General features: G+C 41.3%; 1 protein-coding gene and 1 pseudogene across 29 annotated transcripts in view; one reads left to right on the top strand and one right to left on the bottom strand.

Annotated features, from left to right (window-relative positions):
- The window catches only part of KIF1B (kinesin family member 1B), a 146,413-nt gene that overhangs the window by 108,754 nt on the left and 19,642 nt on the right, over positions 1–18,017 (bottom strand). The gene's annotated exons all lie outside the window — the stretch shown is intronic.
- On the top strand, positions 2,640–3,255 carry LOC112868714 (transmembrane protein 126A pseudogene; annotated as a pseudogene).

Below are 18,017 nucleotides of genomic sequence, written 5' to 3'. Positions count from 1 at the left end.
ACAGAGCATGAATGGGGGAGGGGCAGAGAGAGAGGGAGACACAGAATCAGAAACAGGCTCCAGGCTCTGAGCCATCAGCCCAGAGCCTGACGCGGGGCTCGAACTCCCGGACCGCGAGATCGTGACCTGGCTGAAGTCGGACGCCTAACCGACTGCGCCACCCAGGCGCCCCTGTTCTCAGTTTTTTTTTTTTTTTTTTTAAATTTTTTTTTCAACGTTTTTTTATTTTTGGGACAGAGAGAGACAGAGCATGAACGGGGGAGGGGCAGAGAGAGAGGGAGACACAGAATCGGAAACAGGCTCCAGGCTCTGAGCCATCAGCCCAGAGCCTGACGTGGGGCTCAAACTCACGGACCGCGAGATCGTGACCTGGCTGAAGTCGGACGCTTAACCGACTGCGCCACCCAGGCGCCCCATGTTCTCAGTTCTCAACAGTCTCTTAGGCTTTGGCTCTCTCCCACTCTAACCTCTTTTTTTTTTTTTTTTTTTCTTTCCCCTCCCCCATGGGTTTCTGTTAAGTTTCTCAGGATCCACATAAGAGTGAAAACATATGGTATCTGTCTTTCTCTGTATGGCTTATTTCACTTAGCATCACACTCTCCAGTTCCATCCACGTTGCTACAAAGGGCCATATTTCGTTCTTTCTCATTGCCATGTAGTACTCCATTGTGTATATAAACCACAATTTCTTTATCCATTCATCAGTTGATGTACATTTAGGCTCTTTCCATAATTTGGCTATTGTTGAGAGTGCTGCTATAAACATTGGGTGTTTTATATTATTCTTATATTTATATATGCTTTGTACCGTCTTGAATATAGGAAGTGTTCCTAATAAAAAATTTTGGAACTCCCAACTCTACAAATGAAAAGAAAAAACTGTTATAAAGATAAAATATCAGAGGGCACCTGGGTAGCTCAGTTGGTTGAGCATCCGACTTCAGCTCAGGTCATGATCTTGCAGTTGGTGAGTTCAAGCTCCACGTCAGGCTCTGTGCTGACAGCTCAGAGCCTGGAGCCTGCTTCAGATTCTGTGTCTCCCTCTCTTTCTGGTGTGTCCCCCACCCCCGCCACTCATGCTCTGTCTTTCTCAAAAATAAACATTAAAAAAAAAAGATAAAATATCGGGGGGCATGTGGGTGGCTCAAACATCCAACTTCAGCTCAGGTCATGATCTCACAGTTCGTGAGTTTGAGCCCAACGTCAGGCTCTCTTCTCTGCTGTCAGCACAGAGCCCGCTTCAGACCCTCTGCCCCCCACCTCTGTCCCTCCCCTCCTCTCAAAAATAAACATTAAAAAAAAAAAAAACAGACTTCCAAAATTATTTAAAAAAAGAAACTACTTGGGTACCTGGGTGGCTCAGTCACTTAAGCACTGGACTCTTGATTTCCATTCAGGTCATGATCTCACAGCTCTTAAGAAGACTGAGCCCCGAGCTGAACTCTGTGCTGACAGCAGGGAGCCTACTTGGGATTCTCTCTCCCTCTCTCTCCACACCTCCCCCACTCACGCTCTCTCATGCTCTCTCTCAGAATAAACTTAAAAAACATTTTTTTAAGTTTTTTTAAAAAAAAGATAAAGTATCAATGACAGCACTTGACCTCATCAGAGGTCCACGAACTCCACCATTACTTTCACAGTGAACTAATAATATGTTCTCAATGTGCCAAAGGTTTTTTTCTTTCTGAATTAGTAACAGTTGAGATCTAACTTACTTCCTTTAACCCAATTAAGAAACAGGATGTTTCAACATTAATAAAAGGGGGGAGGGATAACACAGTACATATAATGGAAAGGGAATGGGATTTGGATCAAAAGACGGTTTAGAATATGTTAATATTCTAAATACATGACAGACCCTTAATATTTAGAATTTTTTGTCACCTTGGGTATTGCTGCACTTTTGAGTCCGCCCTAAAACTGAGATCATACCTAGTTCGCAGGATTAAATGAGTAAAGCAATATACAAATGCTAATTTTGAAAAACAGGTATTTTATCTTGTTTTTCACTCGGTGTTTTAGTGGATACAGTCCATAGTCCTTACACCAAAGTTAGGAAAGTTCATTCACTAATTAATAAAATAAGCTAAAGCAGAACATAAGAATTCTATTTCTCGCCAAGAATCAAAACTACGTTGGGGTTCTTTACCTGTGCCACCAAATCTCAGGTGTTCCTACCACATTATAAATCCCCTTCAATATATGGACTGCGTCTTGTGGATCCTCTGCACCAAACACACATTCAGATGCATGTCCTTCCGTTTGTCATGTATAATTTTAATTTCATTAAATCCCATACCATTTTTAGAAGCATAAAAAGAAAAAGAAGAATAGTACACACCTGTGCAGATTACACATAAAGTATTATCAGTTCATTTTATCAACTTCCACAGAAAAAACACAGAATTGTATTACCAAAAGATTAGGCACTATTTAACACAGTGTAAGAATGGAATAAGAATAATTAATAATTACTTAATGCTATCAATAGTAATTCATAATATCTTCAACATATAAATTATTTTCACTGCTGACCCGAGTCACGGGTCAGCCAAAGATGGCTGCGTTCAGGCTAGTTGAGCAAAGGTTGGAGTGAACCCCAGCATGCAGAGGGTTGTGAGCAGAGCATAAGGCTCAAGATGAAAAATCGTGAACCAGATGATAACTGTCAAGGAAGATTTAATTTTCAATATCATAACCAGAAAAATTAACCACCTCCCAGAAGCAGAAAGGAATCTATTTGAACATGGATCAGTTTATATCGGACTTAATGCTGCTCTCTGTGGTCTAATAGCAAATAGTCTTTTTCGACGCATCTTAAACGTGACACAGGCTTGTATAGCTGCTGGCTTACCAATGGCAGTGATCCCATTTTTGACTGCGCATGCATCTTACAAAGGTCTTGCAAATCTACCTTTGAATACAGGTGATCTGAATTGTGAAACCTGTACCATAACACAGGGTGGACGGGTTGGTCTTGTTTTTGGTGGTCTGTACCCTGTTTTCTTGGCTATACCTGTGAATGGTGGCCTAGCAGCCAGGTATGAGTCAGCCCTGCTACCAGAAAAAGGAAACAACTTACTGGACTAGAATTTCTAAGCTCGTCTTTAGAAAGATGTTATTTCCCATTTTGCTCCAGACCATGTTTGCAGCATACCTTGGATCTAGACAATATAAGTTAGTTATAAAGGCTCTTCAGTTACCTGAACCTGGCCTAGAAATTCAGTGATTGTTAAAGAACTTTGTACACAAAAATAAAACTGTAATGTATGAATAAATGTCTAGTGTATAAATAAAATAAATAAATAAGTAAATAAAAATAAACTATTTTCACCAATGTAAACGCTGCTACAAACGCAGCATGCCTGCCAGGGTCACATGTCAACAGTGTGCAGGCTTTGTTTAGGATAAATCATCTTTTTTTTTTTTTTTTTAAGAAATGGATCCCAGGAATATTTTGAGGGCTAGAGTCAGAACGTAACTCTTTTAAATGCTGTACACCTCATATTGTTTTATTTTCTATAAAATCACCTTTCATGCCACTTTTCAAGGCCCCTTTTAAGCAACTTCCACACCTCAGGCCTCCCCTCCTATGAAGACTTCTCCGGACACACAGTATACTCCAGACCTGGACCTACCTCCACAAGCAACTTTTCACAGATGACCTCAAGAAGCATCTCCGGGCGCCTGGGTGGCTCAGTCGGTTGAGCATCCAACTTCAGCTAAGGTCATGATCTCGCTATTCATGGGTTCCAGCCCTGCATCAGGCTCTGTGCTGACAGCTCAGAACCTGGAGCCTGCTTCGGATTCTGTGTCTCCCTCTCTCTGCTCCTCCCCCACTCAGGCTCTGTCTCTGTCTCTCTCTCAAAAATAAAGAAACATTAAAAAAAAAAAAAAAGAATCATCTCCAACTTTCTTCTCTTAACACCCTACATCTGATCTATCCTGTCAGCTCTACTTTCAAAATGAATCCAGAATCCCATGGCTTCTCCAGCTCCACCGTTACCACCCTGGTCCAAACTACTGCCTCCTTCACCAGAAGACAGCAGTAATTCCTAACAAGGCTCCCGGCTTCCCCTCCCCCCTCCCCCCGAGCCCCTGGAGAGTCTTATCCCCACACTGCAAACGGTGGTCCTTTTCTCAGACTAACCCAGATCACATCCACGACACGCCTCTGGTGAGCATTCCGATGGGGTCCCAGCATACACTGAACAAAACTCTACTCTCCCTCTGAGCTCCTGTCCAGCTACTGGAGTGATTCACCCCCTACTCCAGCCCCACTGCCCTTCTTACTGAAGATATACCTTCACTTCAGGGCCTCTGAACTTTGGCTCTACCAGGAGTGCCACTCACCCAGGTGTGTGAACAGCCCACCCCCTAACTTCATACAGGTCTCTGCTCACATGGCACCATATCAGATGGCCCTTTTCTGGGCGTGCCTTCACTCTCCATCTGCTTTCCCTGCCTTACTTGTCTTCACTGCACTCCTGACTACCTGACTTATTACGAGTCACTGGGATGCAGGTTCCATGACACCAGAACTTCTGTTTCATCCACTGCTATATTCCAGTTCCGAGGAGAGCACCTGCCACATAGTAGATTCTCAATATATACCCAAAGACCCAATGACTATGTTAGTTTTATCTTTCCTTACAGATTGTCACTCCTTTGTAGCTGGAAACCATGACTCCTCTTTCTGTGTCACTCACTGTGCTGACTTCATAAGTAGCTGATGCTTGTATGTGGACTGGTACATAGCTTTCTCTACACAACTTGCTTCCTGAGTCTTTTCTTCCTGAGCAGCCAACTTACTCACCTTCTGGCAAGAAACATTAATCTCTGGGAGAGGATGAATCTAAATTCCAATCTCAGGAGTAGAAATACAACTTTCAGGAAACAGCAGTAATAGGTAAACAGGGGACAGGAGAAAAGATGACCAGGTTTTAAACAGGAAGATATGTTGATGGAGGTCACCAGGAAGGTCAAGGATAAAGGAAAATATAATGGAGGCAGGAAGAGTGGGGTAGGTGTTGGAAATCCCTCTCCTTCTCCAGGTGTTGAGAACTGTGTCTTACAGTATACATGTCACAGGAAATATGGACTTTCATATCAGACAGAGGGTACCTTACCATTCAAATTTATTGCTGTAAAATTTTCTCCAGTGTCCTACATATAAAAGGCTTGCCCAGCCTAAGGATTCTTATGTGGGTGTGAAACAGATTCTTGACCTCACACACAAGACACACACCCAAGAGGCAGTGCCATATGATAAACACCAACAGACATAAATAAATGCTAATATGCTCAGTACTCATCTTCCCAAGCACTTCCTCTGAAACATACATTCCATCAGAAGGGTGAGGTACACTGGCTGAGTCACTGGTGAATAGATCATAACTACATCGAGGTGCATCAAAGATCTTCAACAAAACACTGTTAGATGGCATCCACCTGAACAAGTTCATTTTCCTGATCTTTCTGCCTGTCTCTGAACAGTCCCTGCCCCTTTGCCTTCTACACTTTTACTCATTGTGCTCAGCTTTCCAAATCTCCCAGGTTGGCTAGAAATGACTCTAGTTTCCATGCTAACGTTAATCTTTCCCCAAAGAAGCATTATTGCAAAAGATCCCAAGACCCTAGTTTAAGAAAAGAAAACTTAAACAGCACTTTCATTCATTGGGCATATTTACTGAGCACAAAACATATTTATTAAGCACAAACTATGTGCCAGGCACTGTGCTGGGGATAAAATGGCAAACAAACAAGTTATTTCTGCCCTTCTAGGGCTAATAGCCAATGGAGAAGACAGACATACAATCACATAAAATAAATAAATGCTCTCAAATTATAGTAAGAGCCACGCTAGACAAGCATGGGGTCCTATAAGAACACATAAACAGGTAAACTCTGATGTGATAAAACAGAGAAGGCTGGGCTGAAGGATAAAGGAGATGACTAAGGAAAGTGCAGAGATAACAACAGCTAACACTTACTAAATGCTTACTATGTTCCAAACACTGGGCTAAATAAAGCATTACATGTATTCACTCATTTAATCCTTATGATAACCTTACGAAGTAGATACTATTATCTTCTCCATTTTATATTTGGAGCACCAGAGAAGAAGGCGCTTGTCCCAGGTCAGGGCCTAGACTACAGCTTGGAACATCTGGCTCCAAGGCTCCAAACCACTGGGCAATATGCATCCCAAGTCAGAGAGAACTGCGTTAGGAAACCCTGGGGCAAAAAGAAACATGTGGCATCCAGATTCCAGTTTGGCTGGTATGGCTCAAGTGTAGTGAACAACAAAGGGTTAGAAGCACTGAAATCTCAGAATCAAACCACAGATGGACCACAAGGAGCTGGTGAACCCCTGAGCAATCAGAAGCCACTGGACTGACTTGACTACAGCATGGAGAGTGGATTGGAGGAAGGCATGAGTGGAAGTATGGAGACCAATTACACAGAACACAACCACCACTGCAGGATGTTTGGGAAATTTTGCCATTTACATAACAACTCCCATGAGAACTGCATTTGGCATCAGAAATCCCTAAGTTCCACGATGTAGCATTTGTGGGGGCAGGGAGACAGAAGGATCCATTCTGAGATCAAAAACATTACGTCTCTTGATCCAAAACTGAATTTTATCTTACAGTATGACCCAATGTTTGGGGTGCCTGGGTGGCTCAGTTGGTTAAGGGTCTGACTCTTGGTTTCGGCTCAGGTCATACTCTCACAGTTCATGAGACTGAGCCCCACATCAGGCTCTGTGCTGACAGCGAGCAGCCTACTTGGGATTCTCTCTCTCTCTTTCTCTCTTCCCCTCCCCTCACTCACACTCCCTCATTCTCTCAAAATGAATAAACTTAAATATCTATGTGTGTGTGTATATATATATATATATATATACATATATATATACATATATATGTATATATATATGTATATATATATAACCCAACAGTCAATGATCAAAACACAAGCTGACCTAGAAAATATTTTTAGAAGACGTTTTCAAGGATTTTAGCAATGAAGGAAATGGAATAGTATAGAGGCTTTAACATACCCCTCTATGTATCCATTATTATCCATCTATAACTTGGGCATGTAACAAATTATTTATGCCTCAATTTTCTTACCCGTAAATGGGTACAATATTTCCTATTTTATAGAACTGTTGTGAAGATTAATGACTAGTCCATGTTGAAAATTCTAACACAAAGCAAATGTTCAAAATATTCCTTCATTTAACAAATACTTGAGTACCTACTATGCCCAGACGTTAAGCATCTAGTGAAAACCAGTCCCTTATCTTCAAGGAGCTTACATTTTAATTCAGAAGTCAGATAATAAACTAAAAGAGACAGTATGACCTGGGTAAAACAAAAGAGAGGAGATATAAGGTGATGGTGGAGGTGGCAGGGGTGGCTCTTTCAGTAAAAGTGGGCAGATTGCCACCTCTGAGAAGGTAATATTTGAGCAGGGACTGTAGTGACATTTAAGGAAAAGCAAGACCACCAGAGTAGCCAGAAAAAAGGAAGTAATAATGAGACGCCAAATCAGATAGCTAGCCAGAGGCCAAATGCTGTGGCCCTGTGGCCAAGGCGAAGATGTTTAGTTACATTCCAGAAGTGACAGGAAGCCAATGAAGGATCTGAAGCACAGAGGTGACGTGCTCTGATTTACATTTCCAAACAGGACTCTGGCTACTGTATGGAACAAAGAAGCTACTGCAGTACTGGCTCTCACTACAGAAGAACAGGGTTCAGGACACATGTGAAGGCAGAAGAGACAGGCCTTACTGATGGACCGCAGGTGGTCTGTAAGAGAGAGAGAGGGGGGGCCAGAGCGACGGCGACATTTGGTCTGACAAACTGAAAAGAATAGGTGAGAAAGAGCCACTTGAGGTGCACAGGGAAGAGAAAACACCAGTTCTGCTGAGGACATGGTAAGTTTAAGACTTCTTAGGCTTTCAAGTAGGGTTAGGTTGGCAGCTGAGTGGACAAGTCCAGAGATCTACACAGAGGTCGGTCCAGACTGCAGAAATGAATTGGGGAGTCATCATCACCTCATAAAACTTAAAGCCTGGACCCTGAATGAATGAAATCACTTAGGGGTCCGTCTTCTCTGGAGACAGAGGAGAGATCAAAGAAAAGAGACAGAATCCTGGTGCGCTTTGAACACAGGAAGTGAGGAAGAAGGCAGAATGGCCTGTGAGGGAGGAAGGCAATAGAGAGAACCTGGGGACCACGAGACGAGACAGAAATGATCCAAGGAGGAAGTCAAGCTACGCCACCATTCATTATTACCATGCTTTTATTACCACAACCATTTCTGGCCCCACAGGAGGAATGAGTCCCCGTTCGGGTGATCTCCTGACTTCCCGAATAACTCGTTCTGCTCACCCTCACCTCTGTGCCTGAGCCCCCTTCATCCAGATCTCAGCTGGTTTCAAGGCTGTCTTCTGTAAGTCCCCTTCACAGGTTAGAAAGGCAGCTTCAGCACTGAAGTCTGAGTGGATCCCGCCCCCAGGATCTTGCATTTCTCTCTCCCTAGGCCTTGCACGCCTTTCCCCTTTGTCCTCACACTTTTTATTCCTCATGCTGTAGCCCAGCTACCTTCGGAGAGCCGGAGAAGAGTGAGAAACAGGACAGCCTCTTTCTTGGGAAGGCTTACCTGATGACCCTTATCCAAGATACATGGAAATGCCTTTAAAATGATTACCACAAAATGTCCTATAGGTTTTAGTTTGTTGATGGACCATAAGACCATCTTCTCTTTCTTAGAGACCCTTCCAGTTGAAATTGGCCTCACAAAGTCTTCTGTTAAGTCCTCCAACTTGACCCCTTTTTTCCTTTGCTTTCTTCCCAACATTAAGAAACAGGAATAATGTTTTAATTACTAAGCCATAGAAAACAAGGCAGTCAAAACAAGATTGGTACTTAAAAGCCTTTATATTCTCCAGAATAAATTTGTTTATCTAATATTTCAAAGTCTCTATGTAGCAATTATACTGTTGTTGGCAAACTATTAAAGATCTTGCCTGCAACTACAATTAACTTATCATTGTGGCAACACTGTAACTTTATATTAACTTTTCGAACACAGCAATGTTTCGGGCTTGTTAAAAATCCCAGTGACGGGGCGCCTGGGTGGCTCAGTCGGTTAAGCGTCTGACTTTGGCTCAGGTCATGATCTCACGGTCCGTGAGTTCGAGCCCCGCGTTGGGCTCTGTGCTGACTGCTCAGAGCCTGGAGCCTGTTTCAGGTTCTGTGTCTCCCTCTCTCTCTGCCCCTCCCCTGTTCATGCTCTGTCTCTCTCTGTCTCAAAAATAAATAAACGTTAAAAAAAAAAAATCCCAGTGACATCTTCAGTACAAACTTCCTCTTCCAAAATATACCCAAAATATGAGGAATACTGCACAAAATAAAGCCATTTGGTACAACATTTATATTCCCAAACCATAAAACCACAACCCATAAGCAGCTCCCTCCTCTACTCAGAATAACATATTTCCAAAATATATTAAAATGGTATAAAAGCATATTGCCAGAAAGTAGAATTGAGAAGATCTATAATCACAAAGTTCCTTAATCATTTAAAATAACAAACTTAGGGGCGCCTGGGTGGCGCAGTCGGTTAAGCGTCCGACTTCAGCCAGGTCACGATCTCGCGGTCCGTGAGTTCGAGCCCCGCGTCGGGCTCTGGGCTGATGGCTCAGAGCCTGGAGCCTGTTTCTGATTCTGTGTCTCCCTCTCTCTCTGCCCCTCCCCCATTCATGCTCTGTCTCTCTCTGTCCCAAAAATAAATAAACGTTGAAAAAAAAAATTAAAAAAAATAATAAAAAAATAAATAAATAAAATAACAAACTTAGATTCCAAATCCTATAAACAATATAAACATACTTACTACATGTGTTCACTATTCAATCCCGGAGTAGTAAAAATAAATATAAAACGGGAAAAAACAAAACTCTACCAACTCTGTAATGTCACAGTGCCATCCTCAACTGGATATAAAATAAATATGCTAGCTATAATAAACATTTTTTAAGATTTTATGTTTTTTAAAGTAATTTCTCTATACCCAAAGTGGGGCTCGAACTCACAAACCCGAGATCAAGACGTGCATGCTCCCAAGACTGAGCCAGCCAGGCACCCAAGTCATAATAAACATTAAACAAGCCCCCGACTGACATCTCTTCTGCCCTTCTAAGCAAATGCTCAATGACTGGGAAAGGAGATGCTCTGGAAGGCCTAGCTCTCGCTCAGTCCAAACGGCACAAAGACGGCGGAAGTAATTATAATGCCCTGTTATTCACAACTACCTTGCAGCAAGAACGGCATCAAAATAAATTTTCATGTAACAGTTAAGGTCAAATTACACATAAACCGAACTTCTACACAGAATAATAAAACTGAGGATTTTGAGAGGCAGTATGTGCTGCAGAGAGGTTAAGAATGAGGTTCTGGAACCAAACAACTCAATTTCATTCCCTAGTTCTCCCAAGTTCTGGATGTGCGACCCCAGATAAGTCATCTGTGAAATGGGGAAAATAGGAATCTCTGCCCTAGGATTATTGTGAGGACTGCATGAGGTAAAATCTGTAAGTGCCTGATTGTGGCTGGCACAGCTGAAGTGTTTATTACTGCTTTTGTTGTTGTTAATTACTAATCATGGTTTGGTTTTTTTCCCCAATAAAAAGCATTTAAAAAGCTGCTTTTGTTCTTCCCTTCACCCATTTTGCCTCCTCAAGTTTATCCACAGTTATAAAATGAACTCTTGGTATCAGACCAGGAGAACGTCACAAGGAAACAGCAAATGGAGCTCAACCACTCACATAGCTTCTGCTAACTCTGGCCATATAGTTTTCTGTTCTGCCCAAACAAAAAGGCTTCCCAGACATTCCCTACCTCTCCAGGCCCTACTCCTCAATTATTCACATGTCTCTCGATGCTTTCATAAGAGTCGTCAGAGTACTGTGATATTTATCTCTAAGGCTCTGAGAGCCTGGTGGCCTGGTGGCCTCCCAGCCTATGCCTGCTGAATAACAAAAACTTAATTTCCTATAGTTGCTCTCAAAAACCTAATTTCGTGTTTCTTACTCCTACCACCGGGATGTCCAGAGCATTCATCCCTAAGCAATACAACTAAGAACTGTTTTTGGCCTACTGGAAATGATTTTGATAAGATAAGCAACTGTTAATATACTACCAAAAATTAAATCTAAGTACCTACCTTGCCTACCATACAAGCAGACGGAGGTAGCAGGCCCTTCCCCGGTCTCACTAACAGCTCTCCAGACTTTGCTAGCTCCTATCACAGCACTTCACGCTTCACTGGGCAACCACCAAAAGCAATCAGCACCATGTTATCAGCATGGACTTTTAAAAATGAACTCCAAAACATCTCTGGAGAATTGCAAAGAAGGCATTTAAAAAGGAAAGAAAGGAAAATAAAAGAAGAGAAAAGCCTGGGCATGGTTGCTCTCCCTTTTGGAAAAAAACATCAAATGCATCTATAAGGGCCACATGAAATAGTTTAGATTTAATTAAGGCAACCTCAAAAGTCCAGAACAATCAGATGCAAAGCAGCCAAGAATGAGGACTAAATTTCCTACAAGACTTCAGCTGGTCTTCTCTGCCCTGTTTGGAATACAGATGGTAGATTTTTTAGGTAATTGAAGATGTTTAAATCATAAAACATAATAAAAAGCAGTCGCAAATACACAATACCAAAGGCCTCCTCCAACCTGGAGATAGGTGCAATTGTTTCCGCCTTTAAATTTATGTTCCCATTGAAAATAACAATTTAGGTACCAAAACTAATTACAAAAAAATTTTTTTTAAGAAATAACTTTTCAAACACTATCCTATGCAGCATACCAGATTCCACCGGATCCTCACCAACAACCCTGGGATATTAGGGTGAGTAGGCACTTGCAACATTTCCACTGACTAAATGAAAAACTTTAGGCTCAAGTGTCTGATCACAGAGAAGGAGCTAAATAATGTACAATTTACAAACACAATCAAATCCATGTAGCCACTAAGATCACATTCTTGCAGAATACGTGGGGAAATGTACCCAATATGCTACTAAGTAAAAGACCAGATGCTTGACAAAGGGAGAAGGGAGGTCAATGAACAGACTTTAGCTTTTATTCTGAATGAAATAGGAAATACCTTACAGTTTTGACGGAAAAAAAAATTCAACTTCGATTCTAAAAGGATTGCACTTGCTGCTCTATTGAGAAAAGAGGGCTAGAAGACAGAGGTTAAAGCCTCAAGACTTGCTAGGAGGTTACCGCGGCAGCGGCTCTAGAGGTAAGAGTGGTCTGGGTACCGTCTGAGACAGAGCCCACAGGCCTTTCTGATGGAGACAGTGCAGGAGAGAAATCAAGGATGGTTGCGTGATTTTTGCCCTGAGCAAACCACAAAGACAATTTCCACTGAGTGGAAGGAGGAGAGTGCAGGGAAGCAGGACTGAAGAGAACACACTCGGAGTTCAGTTTTGGACGCGTCAAGTTTGAAATGTTTATCAGACAGGAGAGATGCCAGGTAAACGGCTGCATACGCTGCCTTCAAAAACAATTCCTTCCCCACCTGTGTGGGGCTTACACTTTTCTTACAGCAGGCCTAAGAAGCAGTTTTAAAGCTCAAGTGTGTGATAACAGGGGATTAGCTAAAGAAATTACGGTGTACTAATATACCAGAACACTGAACAGCCATTACAATCATGTTCTTGAAGAATACTTAAAAGAATGTGCTCAATAAATTAATGATAGATTCACTCATCTCATCTAAAAGAGGGTACATTCCAGGGATACATTCCAGAATGTCAGTTTAGTAAGTTGCCACATGGGAAGTCACTGTGTCAGATGTAGAAGAAAAGACAAAGTACGTTTTGGGCCTGAGGGAAAGGAACGCAAAAGCTGCCTTCAAAACTACGAGGGGGCAGAAGAGGGGTCAGGTGCACAGCAAAGTCAGGGGCCAGCAGACAGAGCTAGATTTAGAAGGCTAGCCTCAAAATTCATCTAAAAGTCGTTCTAAAGGACACACTCAGTTTCCACCAACTCCAGCGGAGTAAATATAGTATTACTCCCAGGCACTCCTACTCCCCCAGCCCCAACACACACACACACACACCCCGCACCCCCCTCCAGCTGTAGCTCCAACTCCCAACTAGAGGAAAAGTGTTTCATTTCAAAACTTTAAAAAAGTTTCCATGCCACTGGCACCCAAGTTGATTTCAATATATTTTACTGAACTCTGCTTCCAGCACTACATAAGTCTCGTCTTCTTGCTGACCTTCTAGCAGTCCAGTAACTAAACGAGCTATGGACATGTAACTTAAAAAGGAAACATTCCTCTCCTTGGAAGAACAGAGTGACAAATGTCTAGAGGACTTCAGAAAGAGGGGGCGGGAGACAAATTTCATGGGCTTGTGCCCATCATACGATACACCCCGGTCACTGATATTGACAGGCATGGGTATACAGTAGCTCTATGTGCAAGGTGAAGACTTTGTTTTTTCCCTTTGTTTGTATGCTCTTCCAATTACTTAGTATACATATAGTAGAGAGAGTCATTAAATATATAAATGTATCAAAGGTACAAGCTGCAACAACAGAACAAAACCCCAGGTAGCCACCAGACAGCTCTAGAACATGATTCTCACCCCTGCAGTGCCACTGCGTCCTCCCAGATCTCTCTGCCCACCACCTCATCTCTGAGGCATGCTGAATTTTGTCATCATTGCCCTACTTTTCTTCACAGTTTTACCCATGTGTTTGTAGGGCATAAAGAATATAGAGAACAGCTTTGTATGTTTTTGAGATTTACATAAATACACCCATTTCTTTCGCGACTTGCTTGTATAACTACCATTTGCTTATAATTTGTGTGTGTGTGCACAGTAATTCTCTGTGGTGTTCTATTTTATGTAAGTGTACCATGATTTATTTACCCATCCCCCTGTTGACGGACACTGGGTTGTTTCCAGTTTTTTTCTCTAAGAAAAACTAGTGCCATTAAGAGTTTAAATGCCCCAATCTTCAGTAGTTTCAGTGACTCGATGAAATGCACTACACTGGCAGCAGGCCACAGAGATACAGGACTGGGCATGAGTGAGCCACGGAGTTCACAGAATGCATGCTGACAAAGGGTGTGTTTAAAAATATCGAGCATTCCCTCTCTAAGGTTAGAGCACATGGTGTGGAGGAGAAGTGCTGCTGAAGAGCTGGCCTCATCCTACATCTCCAGCCACACTGTGAAGCACTCTGGATGCTGTGTTACAGAGCTTATGGCTTATCCCAGAAAAGACTTCAGGAGAATTCACTCTGATTGTAGCTTACAAAATGCATTCAGATTTAGAAGAATTCCTTTCAAAAGTCTTCCTTTCTAAACCTCTGCTTTGTCCCCTGCTCCATCCCAAATTTCCATTAATGGACATGAAGTCATTCTTCGTACCAGTTGTGATGTACAGTATTCCATTTTGAAATGTACATGTGTGAATGAAAAAGCCTTTAAAAATGTACCATGTTAGTAATTAATGGCGGGGGCGGGGGGGGGGGGACAGGGTCCCTTGTACCCCACTAAGATTTGGGTACTGAAAAACAAAGAAGACCCCAAGCAACGAAGACTGATAAATACATAAAGGAGACTGACCAAAGGGCTAGCTACAGACAGATTCCTGTGGTTAAAGGCAAAGCAAAAGTATTATAATTTAATACCTAAAGGACCATGTGAGAACCAGCTTTACCTACCCTCCTGTTTTTCAGCAGGGAATTAATGCAGTTTCAAAGTCTTCAGATTTACCATAAATGTGAGCAATTCAACTATTAATTTTCCCCCACTTTCCTTTTTAGGAGCAATTAGACAGACATACACACACACACACACACACACACACACACACACACACACACAGCTTCCAAAGTGGGAAAACTTGGAATTTAACAGGATATTATTAAACAAAGCCATTTGTATGCACTTAGTCTCCAAAATGTCAAGGCAGTAACATTTATCTGTGCCATGGAAAATATTCCCTCTGAGACCAGAAAGTGCTTAAATAAAACTGCTACTACTCAGCTTTCAGATCTGGCACATTCCCTAAAGTACTCTTCACCCTCTTCTACTTTTTCATAAGAGACCTTATGGCAGGAACATTCCACTGCATTCTGTGTGCAATCAGCTATAATCCCTGTGAGCAACAGTCCAGGCCAGCTTGCCAGCACAGCAGTCTTTTAATGCAGCTAACACATGTGGCTATAGCAAATTCGTTTCATTTTTCTCAACAAAATGCAAGCTTTCTCCCATTCTTAAGCCCAACTTTTTTTTTTTTTAAATAAGCCACTAATGCTTTCTAATGCAGCAAGTAGTTTGCTTAAAATCTCTCACATAAAAACTACGTGGATCACATTTTAGCCAAACTGCTAAGAAACTGCCATAGAAAACTGAAAACAGAAATACAAACAGTAGCAGAAAACTGAAACCACCAAAAATCCTGGAGGAAAAGTCTCACTCAATTCATTAGTGTTCCAAGAACAAACACCTTTCAAAGGAACCAAAATTACCCCAAAACTGCTAAGCCACAGCAAAGTAAGTATTTAGCTAGAAAACCAACTCTACTTCTTCCAAGGCTGATTCATCAAATGAGGATTTCTGCCTCAGTAGACTAATGTTAACTTCAAAGCCACAAACTTCTCCTGCTGTGTGCAGAGAGGCACGTGTCATCGCCAGAAGAGGGTCAGGAATACCATACGTGGTTATAACACTATTAAATTCTGATACCCTGCAAGTTTGAAATTTTCCCTGAACATGCTGGGTGTTTAGTTTAAATCTCACTTACTCCACAAGGTCCAGTTGAAATGCCCCATCATCTACGTACCTTACATGTGCCCTTTGCCAAACTCACATCTGCACGTTTTAAAACCCCTACTTATGGCAATTATCACTTTGATCACTTTGACTCTGTACTGAGCTTCTTTCGGTATGTCTGTGTCTTCCACCACAAACTTTTGAAGACTCTTTAGGGACAAGATCCTACGTACGGTACATACAACTCTGCTTCCTGCAGACTCACCTTATAGCAAACTCTCAAAAGAGAAAGGAAAAGAAAGGGTAAGGCAGAGCAGAGCCACTCAGTTTGCTGTGTACAACGGTTTTGAACCAAGTATGATGGAAAACCCTTTGGTAGTTCAGCACTGTGCTTAACATGGTCCATAGGCTGGTTGTCATGTGACCGGTACAAGGTACCCAGGCCTATCATAACCAAATTATTACTTTTAACAAAAACCATTTCTTCATTACTATTTTGTCAAAAGATACCTCAATATATTCAATAATTCTGGAGAGATTTTTGTGGGAGATAAGCAAGAATGAGTGAATAGAACTTAGATCCTCACAAACTATAAAATTTACGGTCCTATCCTCAAAAGGTGCACCACCAGACATCTTATTTTCTCCTCAGTTTGCTACCTACTACAAGTGAAAACACGGTACATTCTCCAGCCAGAGTGAATAGCATATTCGGACAATTTTATTTTTCCCCCTAAACTGACAGTATTTTCTATACAATCAAAATAAAAAGGTCAAAAAGAGAGTTATATATCTTAGAAACAATGAGCTCGAACACTCATATTTTATTACCCGTTAATAATTTCTTAGTGAGTTTTTAATCCTTATGATCAAAAAAATAACAAAGTCTGAAAAATCTAGCAGACCCAGATCTACTTCTCAAACTATCCAGAACTACAGAAAATCCTTTTCATTTTACAACATACTCTTAATAGTTTTATTCTCCTAGTCAATTGAGCACTTTTTTGATATTCTATTTAGTACTCAGCATACCCATTATACATATAGTAGATACCTACTAATACATAAAACTTTATTAACCTATACAGATATTTTTTCATGTTTAAATTTCAAAGGAAACAACTCTTACAAATGAGCTATATTATTCAGGTATTTAAAACATACACTGCTGGGGGAAGGGGTGAGAAAATAAACAAAACACTAATCAGTGAAGACTGAAATATAAGCTACTATTATACCTTATCACTAATTAAAAGGGTAAAAAGCTATCTTAGAAAAAGATGCTGTTTGCACTCTCTCCAGAAGGAAAGGAAACACAAGTTGCTTCTAGGGAGGGGAACTGGTTGACTACATGATGGGTCAGAGGAAGTGTTTACACTTGTATATTCTTTGTACCTTGTGAATTTTATACCATGTGAATGAATGTTTTATGGAGTCACAAAAAGAAAAAACTCAGGAGAAATTAATACAATGCTATTTGACTTTGACAATGAATATAAACTTACAACCAATCTATAAAATGAGTTGTCATCAAGAAAAAAAAAAAAAGAGTATCATTCTTTATACTAATAAAACGTTTTCATTTATTTTTGTTATATAATTAATTGATTTTTGTATTTCATGAATATGGCCTTCTAATACTCATGTTCTTTCTTTTTTTTTTAAGTTTATTATTCATTTATTTGGGGAGGGAGAGAGACTGAGCATGTGCACAAGAGGGGGAGGGGCAGAGAGACTCCCAAGCAGGCTCCGAGCTATCACCACAGAGCCCAAGGAGGACCTTTATCTCTTGAACCATGAGAGCAGGACCTGAGCCGAAATCAAGAGTTGGATGCTTAATTGACTGAGCCACCTAGCTGTCCCCAATACTAATTTTCTACTTAAAAGTTTGTAGTAAGATTTTTAGGATGCCTGGGTGGCTCAGTCAGTTAAGCATCTGACTCTTGATTTCAGCTCAGGACGTGATCTCATAGTTGGTGGGATGGGCCCCACCTTGGGCTCTGCACTAACAGTGCAAAGCCTGCTTGGGATTCTCTCTCTCCCTCTCTCTCTCTGCCATTCCTTTGCTCATGCACTTTCTCTCAGAATAAATAAATGTAAAAAAAAAATGGTTAATAATAAAAAAATTTAACACTCTTTAAAAAAAAAAAAAAAAGAAAGAAAGTAGCAACAGACACTGGGGACACTGGGGAT

The sequence above is a fragment of the Puma concolor genome, chromosome C1 (genome assembly GCF_028749965.1).
Source record: "Puma concolor isolate L17-30 chromosome C1, mPumCon1.1.hap2, whole genome shotgun sequence".
Lineage (NCBI taxonomy): Eukaryota > Metazoa > Chordata > Mammalia > Carnivora > Felidae > Puma > Puma concolor.
The sequence above is the reverse complement of the archived record's forward strand: the minus strand, read 5'-3'. Positions and strand labels throughout refer to the sequence as shown.